General features: G+C 40.3%; 1 long non-coding RNA gene across 1 annotated transcript in view; it reads right to left on the bottom strand.

The window, feature by feature from the left end:
• Nucleotides 1–2835: 2835 nt before the first annotated feature.
• Nucleotides 2836–15071, bottom strand: part of LOC147379157 (uncharacterized) — a 23028-nt gene continuing 10792 nt past the window's right edge. Inside the window, exons 2-3 of the long non-coding RNA XR_015147935.1 lie at nucleotides 5822–5978; nucleotides 2836–3081 (exon numbers count right to left, since the gene is read on the bottom strand). This is a non-coding gene — a long non-coding RNA (uncharacterized LOC147379157). The remainder of the gene's footprint in view (nucleotides 3082–5821; nucleotides 5979–15071) is intronic.

Below are 15071 nucleotides of genomic sequence, written 5' to 3'. Positions count from 1 at the left end.
TGGCATGCGTGGGGTCACAAAGAGTTGGGCACAACATAGCAACTGAACAGCAACACACAGATTGCATAGGGATGCCCTCAAAGAATACCCCTTCAAGAATACCCCTGCAATTGGTGACTGTTTCACCTAAATTCACAGAGACAGAGAAAGTTAAGCAAAATGAAAAGACAGAGGAATTGATCTCAATTGAATGAGCAAGAGAAAACCCCTGAAAAAATAATGAAACAGAAATAAACAATTTATAAGATAAAGAAATCAAAGCACTAGTAATAAGAAAGCTAACTGAATTATGGAAAAGAACAGATGGAAACAGTGAGAATTTTAATAAGGAACTAGAAAATATAAAAAGGAATGAATTAGGACTGAAGAATACAATAGCTGAAGTGAAAAGCATACTAGAAGGAATGAATAGCTGACTAAGTGATATCGAAGAACACACAAGTGATTTGGAAATCTTTCAAATCTGGTTGGAAATCATCCAACCAGAACAGCAAAAAAAAACAAAAAAACAAACAAAAAAAAAAACAAAAAAAACCCCAAACAAATAAAAATAACTGTTTAAAGGGTCTCTAGTAAAGTAATGCTCAAAATTCTCCAAGCCAGGCTTCAGCAACACGTGAACCGTGAACTTCTAGATGTTCAAGCTGGCTTTAGAAAAGACAGAGGAACCAGAGATCAAATTGCCAACATTCACTAGATCATCAAAAAAGCAAGAGAGTTCCAGAAAAACATCTATTTCTGCTTGATTGACTATGCCAAAGCCTTTGACTGTGTGGATCACAATAAACTGTGGAAAATTCTGAAAGAGATGGGAATACCAGACCACCTGATCTGCCTCTTGAGAAACCTATATGCAGGTCAGGAAGCAACAGTTAGAACCAGACATGGAACAACAGACTGGTTCTAAATATGAAAAGGAGTATGTCAAGCCTGTATATTGTCACCCTGCTTATTTAACTTCTATGCAGAGTACATCATGAGAAACGCTGGGCTGGAAGAAGCACAAGCTGGAATCAAGATAGCTGGGAGAAATATCAATAACCTCAGATATGCAGATGACACCACCCTTATGGCAGAAAGGGAAGAGGAACTAAAAAGCCTCTTGATGAAAGTGAAAGAGGAGAGTAAAAAAGTTAGCTTAAAGCTCAACATTCAGAAAACTAAGACCATGGCATCTGGTCCCATCACTTCATGGGAGATAGATGGGGAAACAGTGGAAATAGTGTCAGACTTTATTTTTGGGGGCTCCAAAATCACTGTGGATGGTGATTGCAGCCATGAAATTAATAGATGCTTACTCCTTGGAAGGAAAGTTATGACCAACCTAGATAGCATATTCAAAAGCAGAGACATTACTTTGCCTACAAAGGTCCATCTAGTCAAGGCTATGGTTTTACCTGTGGTCATGTATGGATGTGAGAGTTGGACTGTGAAGAAGGCTGAACGCCGAAGAATTGATGCTTTTGAACTGTGGTGTTGGAGAAGACTCTTGAGAGTCCCTTGGACTGCAAGGAGATCCAACCAGTCCATTCTAAAGGAGATCAGCCCTGGGATTTCTTTGGAAGGAATGATGCTAAAGCTGAAACTCCAGTACTTTGGCCACTTCATGCAAAGAGTTGACTCATTGGAAAAGACTCTGATGCTGGGAGGGATTGGGGGCAGGAGGAGAAGGGGACGACAGAGCATGAGATGGTTGGATGGCATCACCGACTTGATGGGCATGAGTTTGAGTGAACTCCGGGAGTTGGTGATGGACAGGGAGGCCTGGCATGCTGCAATTCATGGGGTCGCAAAGAGTCGGACATGACTGAGCGACTGAACTGAACTGAACTGAACTGAAGTATAACATCAAGTATACCAACACTTGCATTGTAGAGGTCCTAGAAGGAAAAGAGAGAGAGAAGGGGGTCAAAAATGTGTTTGAGGACATTATGGCTGTAAACTTCTCAAATTTAAAGAAGGAAACAGCTATCCAGGTATCATAGGAAGCACAGAAAATCCCGAACAAGATGAATCCAAACAGAACCATACCAATAAAGTCATAATTAAAATGGCAAAAGTTAGAGAGAAATCTAAAGGCAGCAAGAGAAAAACAGAGTCATGTAAAAGGGGATCCCCAGAAGGCTATCAGCTGATTTCTATGCAGAAACTTCACAAGTAGAAGGAAGTGGCATGATATATTCAAAGTGCTGAAAGGGAAAAACCTGCAACCTAGGATACCCTACCCAGGAAGATTATCATGAGGATGGAAGGAGAGACAATTTCTCAGACAAGCCCAAAGGAAAACAGTTCATCAGTACTAAATTTACCCTAAAATAAATGTTAAAGAGTCTTCTCTAGGTGGAAAAGAAGTAAGAAGTAGTAGGAAAGGGGAAAATCCCAGTAGAAAAGGGTAATACATAGTTAGGATTGAGGCTCAACCACTTAAAAGAGCCAGTGTGAAGATCAAAAGATGAAAAATTGTTAAAGTAACTGTAACTACAATAAGCAGTTAAAGGATAAACACAAAGATGTAAAATAGATCAAAAACACAAAATGGGGAGGGGAGTAAAAAAGGTAGATCTTATAGAGTGTGTTTGAACTTAAATGACTATAGTTAAAGCAAACAGATACAGTTATAGGCCAACATATATGAACCCTATGGTAATTACAAATTAAAAATGTGTAATAGATACAGAGAAACTTAAAGGAGAGAAACACAAGTATACTACTGAGGAAAATCATCAAGCCACAAGGGAAGAAACAAACAAATGAAAAAGACGTGAAAAAAAGAAAAAAAGAAAAAGAAAAAGACGTGAAGCAGAGAACTACAAAAACAATCAGAAAGTGTTGAGGTCCTTTAATGGCTCGGAACCTGGTGGTCCAGAGTCGACGGTAAGAAAGTAAAGGAGAGAGAAAGAGGCTGATATTCCTTGGTTTACGCAGAAAACCAATAAAGTCCCTGACACAGGGCTTGCTCTGTTCATGAAGGCCTCAGGCGCCCTCTCGATGGGGGGAAGTGCAGAGTGCTTTCTCGAGAGTGTCTTAGAAGCCCGGGCAGGAAAGTGAATCCAGAGGGCCTCTGTGCTCCAAAAAAAGAGCCTGAGAGAGAGAGAGAAAGCAATGATTAGCCACAAACATTAATTTTCTTGATTTGGTTTGACATTTGTCCCAACGAACAGGAGTATATGTAAAGTATGTGTAAAGTTTTTATAAGTAAAACCTTTGCATAATGTTCTTTGTTCTTTCCCTAACTCTTTCCTTAAAGTCTCAGTAGTATAAACATGGTTCAGAGACAAAGAAAGGGCAGAAAATAGTCGAAGCAACGTCCAAAAACCCTTTTTGGGAGGCAGGGCGAAAGCCCAAGTTTGTCGGCTGACGTTTATGCTCAATTCTGCTGGCCCACGCAGAAGGGAAGGACTTCATAGCCTAAAGAATGTTAGTTTTCCCTCCTCCCCAGGGTGTGAGGGCCCTTTCACGTTCCAGGGAGGGGGCATATGAGTGGAGTCATTGGTTGATCAGTTCAGTTCAGTTCAGTCACTCAGTCGTGACTCTTTGCGACCCCATGAATCACAACATGCCAGGCCTCCCTGTCCATCACCAACTCCCGGAGTTCACTCAAACTCATGCCCATCGAGTTGGTGATGCCATTGAGCCATCTCATCCTCTGTCACCCCCTTCTCTTCCTGCCCCCAATCCCTCCCAGCATCAGTCTTTTCCAATGAGTCAACTCTTTGCATGAGGTGGCCAAAGTACTGGAGTTTCAGCTTTAGCATCATTCCTTCCAAAGAAAGCCCAAGGCTGATCTCCTTTAGAATGGACTGGTTGGATCTCCTTACAGTCCAAGGGACTCTCAAGAGTCTTCTCCAACACCACAGTTCAAAAGCATCAATTCTTCAGTGCTCAGCTTTCTTCACAGTCCAACTCTCACATTCATACATGACTACTGGAAAAACCATAGCCTTGACTAGATGGACCTTTATAGACAAAGTAATGTCTATGCTTTTGAATATATTATCTAGGTTGGTCATAACTTTCCTTCCAAGGAGTGTCTTTTAATTTCATGGCTGAAGTCACCACCTGCAGTGATTTTGGGGCCCAGAAAAATAAAGTCTGACACTGTTTCCAATGTTTCCCATCTATTTCCCATGAAGTGATGGGACCAGATGCCATGATCTTAGTTTTCTGAATGTTGAGCTTTAAGCTAACTTTTTGACTCTCCTCTTTCACTTTCATCAAGAGGCTTTTTAGTTCCTCTTCGCTTTCTGCCATAAGGGTGGTGTCGTCTGCATATCTGAGGTTATTGATATTTCTCCCGGCAATCTTGATTCCAGCTTGTGCTTCTTCCCGCCCTGAGTTTCTCATGATGTACTCTGCATAGAAGTTAAATAAGCAGGGTGACAATATACAGCCTTGACGTACTCCTTTTCCTATTTGGAAACAGTCTGTTGTTCCATGTCCAGTTCTAACTTTTTTTCTGACCTGCATATAGGTTTCTCAAGAGGCAGGTGAGGTGGTCTGGTGTTCCCATCTCTTTCAGAATTTTCCACAGTTTATTGTGATCCACACAGTCAAAGGCTTTGGCATAGTCAATCAAGCAGAAATAGATGTTTTTCTGGAACTCTCTTGCTTTTTCCATGATCCAGCGGATGTTGGCAATTTGATCTCTGGTTCCTCTGCCTTTTTTAAAACCAGCTTAAACATGAGGAAGTTCACGGTTCACGTATTGCTGAAGCCTGGCTTGCAGAATTTTGAGCACTACTTTACTAGCGTGTGAGATGAGTGCAATTGTGCAGTAGTTTGAGCATTCTTTGGCATTGCCTTTCTTTGGGATTGGAATGAAACTGACCTTTTCCAGTCCTGTGGCCACTACTGAGTTTTCCAAATTTGCTGGCATATTGAGTGCAGCACTTTCACAGCATCATCTTTCAGGATTTGAAATAGCTCAACTGGAATTCCATCACCTCCACTAGCTTTGTTCATAGAGATACTTTCTGAGGCCCACTTGACTTCACAAATGGCCAAGAGAATGGCAATGGCCAAGAGAACGCACTGGTCATAGCAAACACCCTCTTCCAACAACATAAGAGAAGACTCTATACATGGACATCATCAGATGGTCAATACCAAAATCAGATTGATTATATTCTTTGCACCCAAATATGGAGAAGCTCTATACAGTCAGCAAAAACAAGACTGGGAGCTGACTGTGGCTCAGATCATGAACTCTTTATTACCAAATTCAGACTGAAATTAAAGAAAGTAGGGAAAACCACTAGACCATTCTGGTATGACCTAAATCAAATCCCTTATGATTATACAGTGGAAGTGAGAAATAGATTTAAGGGCCTAGATCTGATAGATAGAGTGCCTGATGAACTATGGAATGAGGTTCGTGACATTGTACAGGAGACAGGGATCAAGACCATCCCCATGGAAAAGAAATGCAAAAAAGCAAAATGGCTGTCTGGGGAGGCCTTACAAATAGCTGTGAAAAGAAGAGAAGCGAAAAGCAAAGGAGAAAAGGAAAGATATAAGCATCTGAATGCAGAGTTCCAAAGAATAGCAAGAAGAGACAAGAAAGCCTTCTTCAGTGTTCAAGGCAAAGAAAAAGAGGAAAACAACAGAATGGGAAAGACTAGAGATCTCTTCAAGAAAATGAGAGATACCAAGGGAACATTTCATGCAAAGATGGGCTCAATAAAGGACAGAAATGTTATGGACCTAACATTTTAAGAAAGAAAAGAAAGAAAATATTAAGAAAACGTGGCAAAAATACACAGAAGAACTGTACAAAAAAGATCTTCACGACCAAGATAATCCCGATGGTGTGATCACTCACCTAGAGCCAGACATTGGTTGATAAGATCAGTCTTTTCTCTGTCCATTCTACGACATGCAATAGAGGTTGGGTATTAATCAGAGCTTGAGTGGCGGGAGGTACAGGTCAAAAGACTGAGCATTGCCAGGAAAATGTATTCAGGACTCCGAGGCATTCCCTGTTGATAGACCAAATTTTCAGCTCGATTATAAAGGGTTTTTATTTGTCCCCAAGTGGGGAGATCATAGTGTTGATGCCGCTGAGGGCGGTGCTTCCTAGAGATCTTTAGAGCCGCCATGGCCTGTATTGGAATTTCTTCCTCCTGGGGTCCTTGTTGTCCTGTCTCCATTTTGAAGGCCGGGGGCCCTCTTGGGTCGAATCTTCCGAAGAGGAAGCCAGGTGAGTTTGTTGGATCCATCTGGGGAAATACAAGCATACCCCCTTCCCTGTAAGATTAGTTTCCCAGATTTTCATTGTTTCGTTAACCCATCTTGGTACCAAATGGGCAGAGGAAGAGAAGTGCCCTTCAATTCCTCAAAATACTTTTCTGCTCTTGTTAAGATGTCTCCCTGTGTTAAGTTTAAAAAATTTAAAACAAATAAAGCTGTATTAACAATAGTTATAGGTTTAGAAAATATCTTATGTTGGAATCTAGTAAAGTCTGCTTTAGATAAGGAAGACAGTAGTGTTCCTGTGTATTCCCCCTTTTTAAAATTTTTTATTTGCAACTTTAGTGTGTGATGTGCTCGTTCGACTATGCCTTGTGCCTGTGGATTATAAGGAATACCTGTAATATGTTTAATAGAAAAAGATTGTAAAAATTGTTTAAAGTGTCTAGAAATAAAGGCAGGGACATTGTCTGTTTTTATAGAACTAGGAGTTCCCATTGCAGCAAAACAAGCTAGTAAGTGAGTTATAGTGTGTTGTGTAGCCTCACCTTGAAGAGGTGTGGCCCAAATAAAAGAAGAATTAGTGTCAATACAGACATTCAAGAAAGAAGATGGCGAGTGTTCAGGGCAATGAGTTACATCCATTTGCCATAGTTTATTAGGCTGCAAACCATGAGGATTAATACCTTGTGCAATGGGTCAAAGATGTAGGGGTCTACAAGTAGAGCAATTACTAATAACTTCTTTAGCCCGGCAATATGGGATTTTCCATAGCTGGTGTAGGGAGCCAGCATTGTTATGCAACAGAGCATACTGTTCCTCTGGAGTAGCAAAGGAAACCAGTTTATCAGCTTGCTCATTACCGTAAGTCATCAGGCCAGGAAGACAAGAATATGCTTGAATATGTGTAATATAAATTGAAGAATTGCAATATAAATGGAAGAATTGCGGTTTCTAACAACAGATTGTAGTTCGAAAAAGAGTTGTTGCATAATAGGTTGATTGGAGTTTATGGTGGAGGTTTCTATATTTTTAAATGCAAAAACAGAATATATAGAGTCAGAGACTATATTAATGGGGTAAGGAGGTAGGCAAATAACTTGAATAAGAGCATATAATTAATTTTGCTGAGCAGAATGAAATTTAGCATAGAAGACTTTATATTCCTTAAGAGACCAGAATGAAGCTTTGGCGTTTTTAGTCCCATCTATATAAAAAAATCTTGGCCTGTGGTATAGGTTGTGAGCTGATAATGCAAGAAATAATAAATTCAGTATTTTTGAAGAAATTTCACAGCTTACCAGAAGGATAATGAAATGAAATTTCTCCAAAATATTACAGAAAATCTATTTGGAAATTGGTAGAAGTTTGTAAAGCATTCTCAAATTGAGATTTATTGATAGGTATTACAATTTTATGAGGACTGGAGCCAATTAGAGTTCTAGTCCTATTTCTTCTGTTGATAATTATTAGAGCAATTAAATCAAGGTAGGGTGTAAGTTACTTTATTCCCCTAAAACAGCTATATGTCCAGTCTACTGGGTGTTCTTGTTGGGCAAGAAGTCCTGTGGGAGAATGGGGAGAGGGGAGTATAAACAATTCTAGAGGTAAATCTAGTTTGATGCGAGTAAGAAATTGTTTTTGTAATTTTTTTGCACCAAATAGAGTTCCTCTCATGCATCTTGAGAAAGTGAACGAAGGCTATTTAAATCAGGATCTCCTTTTAAAGTATTAAATAAGTTATTCAGTTGATAATTAGCAATGCCTAAAGAAGGTCTAATCCAATTAATATCCCCTAAGAGCTTTTGCAGCCATGAAATTAAAAGACGCTTACTCCTTGGAAGAAAAGTTATGACAAACCTAGACAGCATATTGAAAAGCACAGACATTACTTTGCCAACAAAGGTCCATAGTCAAGGCTATGGTTTTTCCTGTGGTCATGTATGGATGTGAGAGTTGGACTGTGAGGAGAGCTGAGCGCCGAAGAATTGATGCTTTTGAACTGTGGTGTTGGAGAAGACTCTTGAGAGTCCCTTGGACTGCAAGGAGATCCAACCAGTCCATTCTGAAGGAGATCAGTCCTGGGATTTCTTTGGAAGGAATGATGCTAAAGCTGAAACTCCAGTACTTTGGCCACCTCATGCAAAGAGTTGACTCATTGGAAAAGACTCTGATGCTTGGAGGGATTGGGGGCAGGAGGAGAAGGGGACGACAGAGGATGAGATGGCTGGATGGCATCACTGACTCGATGGATGTGAGTCTGAGTGAACTCCGGGAGTTGGTGATGGACAGGGAGGCCTGGCGTGCTGCGATTCATGGGGTCAAAAAAAGTAGGACACGACTGAGCAACAGAACTGAACTGAAGAGCTTTTGAAAATCATTTAAGGTTGATAATTTATCAGTACGGATCTGAGTTAGTTGGGGAGTAATACGTTGTCTATTAACAACAAACCCCAAGTAATGGTAAGGTGTAGAGGTTTGAATTTTTTCAGGGGCAATGATTAATCCAGAGTTTTTTAAGCATAGTTGAGCTGTATCAAATATATGTTGAGTTTCTACGATAGATGGAGCTGAAAACAATATATCATCCATATAGTGAATAATAAGAAGGTTAGGAAATTGCTTTCTCACAGGCTCAAGGGCTTTGGACACATGGTGGGAGAATTCATCATCCCTTGTGGCAGTAGAGTCCATTGGTACCGTTTATGAGGTCCAATATGGTTAGGATAAGGGAAAGAGAAAGCGAATCTCTCTCGGTCTAAAGGTATATTAAAAAGGCAATCTTGTAAATCAATAACAATAATATGCCAATTTTGAGGAATAGTGGTAGGTGATGGAATTCCTGGTTGTAATGCACCCATAGGTTTCATAGATACATTAACTTTTCTAAGGTCTGTTAGGAGATGCCATTTATTAGATTTCTTTTTTATAACAAAAATAGGAGAGTTCCAAGGAGAACAAGATTCCTCAATATGCTTTAATCCTAGTTGTGTATCTATAAGTTCCTTAGCTGCCTGTAATTTCTCTTTCATGAGGGGCCACTGCTCTGTCCAAATAGGCTCGTCATTATTCCAAGTTATTTTAATAATTGTATTGTTTGTTAAATGAGCAGTGGCCCCTACAAAAAATGTGGGATGTATATCTGAGTTTGCCATTGCATAAGTAAGTCCCTTCCTATTAGATTAAGGGGTGCATCTATCACATAAGGTTTTAATGTTGCAAGTTGGCCTTCCGGTCCCTCACATGGATAAATCTGAGTACTCTGATAAATCTGTTGTACTTTGGTTTGAGAAATCCCTGCAATTTGGCAAGAGATTTTTTTGTACCGGTCAGGATTTGGGCCATAAATGTTTGGAAATAATAGTAATATCAGATCCAGTGTTGAGGAGACCAGAAAATCTTTTACCATTAATTTTGATATTTATAGTCGGTCAGGTGAATTCAGATACTGATGATGTCCAAAAGGACCGTTTTTGATCTGTACTGCTGAATCCACCCGTCTGTACATCATTAGAGGAGTTAATAGAAATATAAGGTAAAAGGAGTAATTGAGCGATTTTACCCCCCTTTTTGAATTGCCATAAAATCTGAGATGACATCATAATTTGAATTTCTCCTTTATGATCTGAATCAATTACTCCAGGGTGAACAGTAATTCCTTTAGAAGTCAAACTAGATCGCCCAAGTAAAAGACCGAAGTTTTGTGGGGGCGGGGGTCGAAAAAGTCCGGTAGGTATTCTAGAGGGGACTACCTGGGGGTAAAGGAGAACCGTATATCGATGGCAGCACTGCCGGATGTTGAGGGTTTGAGGGAAAAGATGGAATTTGCCCTTGGTTTTTGTTGAAGGGGACCTGCTTGGAGTTTCCCGGAATAGGTTTCCCTTCAATGTCAAATTTAGATTTACAATTTTTGGCCCAATGCGTTCCTCTATGGCAGCGAGGGCAGATTTTTGGAGGTTTTTTTAATTAACTTTCTTAGGGCAGTCCCTTTTTAAATGGTTCTTATCTCCACATGTAAAGCATCCTTCATTTTCCTTTCTTAAGGCAGCAACCATTGTTTCAGCTAGCATTTGCATCTTTTGAGTTTCTGATCCTAGGTTGCGACAAGCCTTCAAATAATCAATAATGGTCCCTGTCTCACGAATTGGAGCTATAGCTTTTTGACATTCCTGATTTGCATTTTCATAAGCAAGTAATTTCTCTAGTTGCCTTTTGGCTTCTTCTCCAATTACAGTACAGGAAATAGCAGTTTGTAATCTAGCTAAAAAATCAGCATATGTTTCATTGGGCCCCTGTAATATTTTAGTATAGCTACCTGTAGGCTCCCCTTGAGGAGTAATTCGATCCCAAGCTTCAAGGGCCACTGTTTTTAATTGTTCATGTAACAAGGGAGGGCACCGTATTTAAGCTTTTATAGCATCAGATTGTCCTGTGCCAGTTAGCATTTCAAAAGTAATTTGATTTTGGGGAGCACCAGCTCGAGCATTTCTGTTAGCACATTCTCTGGCTATATCATGAAACCACATCATCCATTGAAGATATTCTCCTGGTTTAAGGAGAGCTTTTATTAAAGTTCACTGGTCATGGGGAATAAAACCTCCAATAGAGGATGTTACAGAATTTAGAAGTGCTTTAGTAAAAGGTGAATGTGGGCTGTACATAGTTATAGCTTTTTAAATTTGTTGCACGTGAAAAGGTTAATACTCTCATGAAAAGTGAAGTCGCTCAGTTGTGTCTGACTCTTTGCGACCCCATGGACTGTAGCCTATCAGGCTCCTCTGTCCATGGATTTTCCAGGCAAGAGTGCTGGAGTGGATTGCCATTTCCTTCTCCAGGGATCTTCCCGACCCAGGAATCGAACCCTGGTCTCCCGCATCACAGGCAGACGCTTTACCATCTGAGTCACCAGGGAAGCCCAATACTCTCGTAATGAGGTATTATGTTCCCTTGATTGTCAGGATTTCTAAAAACTGGAAAGGCAGACAAACCGTCGGCTTCAGAGACTTGTGTTTGCAAAGCCAGCAATTCAGAGAGCCTCTGTTGTGAAGGAGAGTGAGTAGGTAGATTATTGCTATTCAGAAAGGTGTTGTTGGTTTTAATATCAAAAGGTGTTTTAGGGGAGTAGTTTCCAGAATCATTAGGTTCTAGCAAGGGAGAGACTTTGGAATTTGTGCCTGCTGGCAGGGGAGGAGTGCTTGGAGCAACTGGGGCAGGGCTTGTAGGAAAATTCTGAAATATTTTATGTTGTTCTACTTGGGCCTTTCATAAGGTATCATCATCTAATTCATATTCATGTAATAAGTGTTCTGCCTGTTGCTGAATATTAGGAGGGCTAGAATTACCTTGTAATGGCAAAATCACGGCTTCAATATGAACCCACAGGGGCCAAAAATCTATCAGGATATTTTTTCCCTGTCTGGTGGCACGTTCAATATTCTCTTTGGCCCGGTGCCAAATTTCTAAATCAAAACTGCCTTCTTCAGGGAACCAAGGGTTGCATTCAACCACTGTCTCAAGGCAAGCCTCTATGTGCTGAGGCGAAACTGAGAATCCCTGAACTTTAAATAAGTGCTGAAGTAAAGTAGAAAAGTGATGGGGCTTTCCAGCCATTTGGCCCATGTCTTAGTACCCATCAGCCTCAACAGGCCCTCAGGGTCACTCCGTCCGAATCTGCCAATTGTACCAGGCTCCTATTCTGGGCGCCACTTGTTAAGGTCTTTTAATGGACTGGAACCTGGTGGTCCGGAGTCGACGATAAGAAAGTAAAGGAGAGAGAAAGAGGCTGATATTCCTTGGTTTACGCAGAAAACCAATAAAGTCCCTGACACGGGGCTTGCTCTGTTCATGAAGGCCTCAGGCGCTCTCTTGATGGGGTGAAGGTGCAGAGTGCCTTCTCGAGAGGGTCTTAGAAGCCCAGGCAGGAAAGTGAACCCAGAGGGCCTCTGCGCTCCAAAGAAAGAGCCTGAGAGAGAGAGAGAGAGAAAGCAAGACACGGGGACCAAAGCTCTGATGGAGCTGCTGCTGCTGCTACTGCTAAGTCACTTCAATCGTGTCCGACTCTGTGCAACCCCATAGACGGCAGCCCACCAGGCCCCGCCGTCCCTGGAATTCTCCAGGCAAGAACACTGGAGTGGGTTGCCATTTCCTCCTCCAATGCATGAAAATGAAAAGTGAAAGTGAAGTCGCTTAGTCGTGTCCAACTCTTCATGACACCATGGACTGCAGCCTACCAGGCTCCTCCATCCATGGGATTTTCCAGGCAAGAGTACTGGAGTGGGATGCCATTGCCTTCTCTGTCTGATGGAGCAAAGGTGTTTTAATCAACATGGTGTGGGCATATATACTGTCTTACAAGGTAGTTATTCTTCAACAAAGATAAAGATTAAAATTTCAGACTTACAAAACATAGGTGATCCATATCAAAGAGAGAGAGTTGTAAACAATCACTTTTACCATATGGTTCACAAGAAGGAAGAGGGTACTTATCACCGTATTGAAAAACTAACGAAGGAAATGCCTGCGTCCCTCAGCCCCAGGAGAGGCTTGCCTCTCCTCTTAATTCCTGAATATTCAGGAATTAATAAGGAACAGAGGATTCCTGACAGATCCAAAACAGTACACGGGAAGCCTCCTGTTAAATGCTTCCTGACAAGAAAGCAAGTAATAAAATGGTAATAAGTACACACCTACCAATGATTACTTAAGTGTCAATGGACTCAATGCTCCAATCAAAAGATACAGAATGGCTAATTGGATAAGAAAGTAAGAATCTTCTATATGCTGCCTCCGAAAGACACATTTCAGAGCTAAAGACACACACAGACTGAAAATGAGCGGCTGGAAAAAGATACTTCATGCAAACAGAAAGGACAAGAAGACAGGGGTAGGAATACTCATATCAGATAAAGTAGATTTTAAAACAAAAACTATAACAAAAGATAAAGGAGGGCATTATATAATGATAAAGGGGTCAATATGAGAAGAGGTTATTACACTCATTAACATATATGCACTTAATAGAGGAGCACCTTAATATGTAAAGCAGATACTAACAGACATAAAGGTAGAAATTGACAATAACACAATAACTGTAGGGGACTCTGAGAGCCCACTTACATCAATGGACAGATCGTCTAGAAAGAAAATCAATAGGGACTTCCCTGGAGGTCCAATGGTTAAGACTCTGTGCTTCCAATGCCAGGGGCATGGGTTTGATCCCTGGTTGGGGACCCCACATGCCATGCAGCATGGCCAAAAAATTAAAAAAAAAAATCAATAAAGCAACAGTCTTAAATGACACAAAGACCAGTTGGGCTTAATAGAAAAGATGAGTTAAGCTAATAGCTGATTTTTTGAAAAGATAAACAAAATTGATAAACTTTTAGTCAGACTTATCAAGAAGAAGAGAGAGGACCTCAAAAAATAAAACAAGATATGAAAGAACAGAAATAACAACCATTTCCACAGAGAGACAAAAATCATAAGAGAATTCTATGAATAGTTATATGGCAACACATTGGACAACCTAGAAGAAATGGACAATTTCTAGAAAAATGCAACCTGCCAAAAAGAAATACAATTTGAACAGACTGACTATTAGTAGTGAAACTGAGTTTGTAGTAAAAAGAACTCACAGCAAACCAAAGTCCAGAACTGGATGTCTTCACAGGTAAATTCTACCAAACATACAGAGAATAGCTAATATCTATTCTCCTCAAGCTATTCCTAAAAATAGAAGAGATGGAACACACTGAAATTCATTCTATAAGGCCACCATAACCCTGTACCAAGACCAGACAAAGATACTACAAAAATAGAGAAAATTAGGGGCTGATATTCTTGATGAATATAGATGCAAAAATCCTCAAAAAATATTAGCAAATCAAATCCAACAATACATAAAAAGAGGTATACACCATGATCAATTCCAGGGATGGCTCAACATTTGCAAATCAATCAATGAGATAACCACATTAGCAAAGGAAGGATAAAAATCACATGATTATCTTGATAGATGCAGAAAAAGCCTTTGACAAAATTCAACATCATTCCATGATAAGAACTCTCATCTCGGTTGGCAAAGAGGGAACATATCTCAACATAATAAAGGCCACTTATGACAAATCCACAGCTAATATCGTACTCAATGATGAAAAACTGAAAGCCTTTCCTTTGAAATCTGGAATGAAGCAAGAATTCTTATTCTTGCCATTTCTATTTAACGTAGTACTGGAAGCCATGGCCACAGCAATCACGTAAGAAAAAGAAATGAAAGGCATCCAGATTGGAAGAGAAGTAAAACTGTCACTGTTTGATATGATACCTCTATGATATGATACTGTATATAGAAAGTATCCAACAAAAAGCTGTAAGAACTATTAAATGATTTCAGTAAAGCTTCAGGATATAAAATTAATATAAAAAAATCTGTTGATTTTTCTATACACTAATAATGAACTATTAGAAAGAGAAAGCACAAAACCAATCTTGTTTAAAATAAAAAAAAAAATCAGATTCAGTTCAGTTCAGTTCAATCACTCAGTTGTGTTCATCTCTTTGCGACCCCATGGACTGCAGCACACCAGGCTTCCCTGTCCATCACCAACTCCCAGAGCTTACTCAGACTCATGTCCATTGAGTCAGTGAAGCCATCCAACCATCTTACCCTCTGTTGTCCCCTTCTCCTCCAGCCCTCAATCTTTCCCAGCATGAGGGTCTTTTCAAATCGGTCAGCTCTGCGTATCAGGTGGCCAAAGTATTGGAGTTTCAGCTTCAACGTCAGTCCTTCCAGTGAATATTCGGGACTGATTTCCTTTAGGATGGACTGGTTGGATCTCCTTGCAGTCCAAGGGACTCTCAAGAGTCTTCTCCAACACCACAGT

The sequence above is a fragment of the Bos grunniens genome, chromosome 1, assembly GCF_055505025.1.
Source record: "Bos grunniens cultivar Pamir isolate PY7600 chromosome 1, Bosgru_T2T1.0, whole genome shotgun sequence".
Taxonomy (NCBI): Eukaryota; Metazoa; Chordata; class Mammalia; order Artiodactyla; family Bovidae; genus Bos; species Bos grunniens.
Note: the sequence above shows the minus strand (reverse complement) of the source record. Positions and strands in the feature narration are given on the sequence as shown.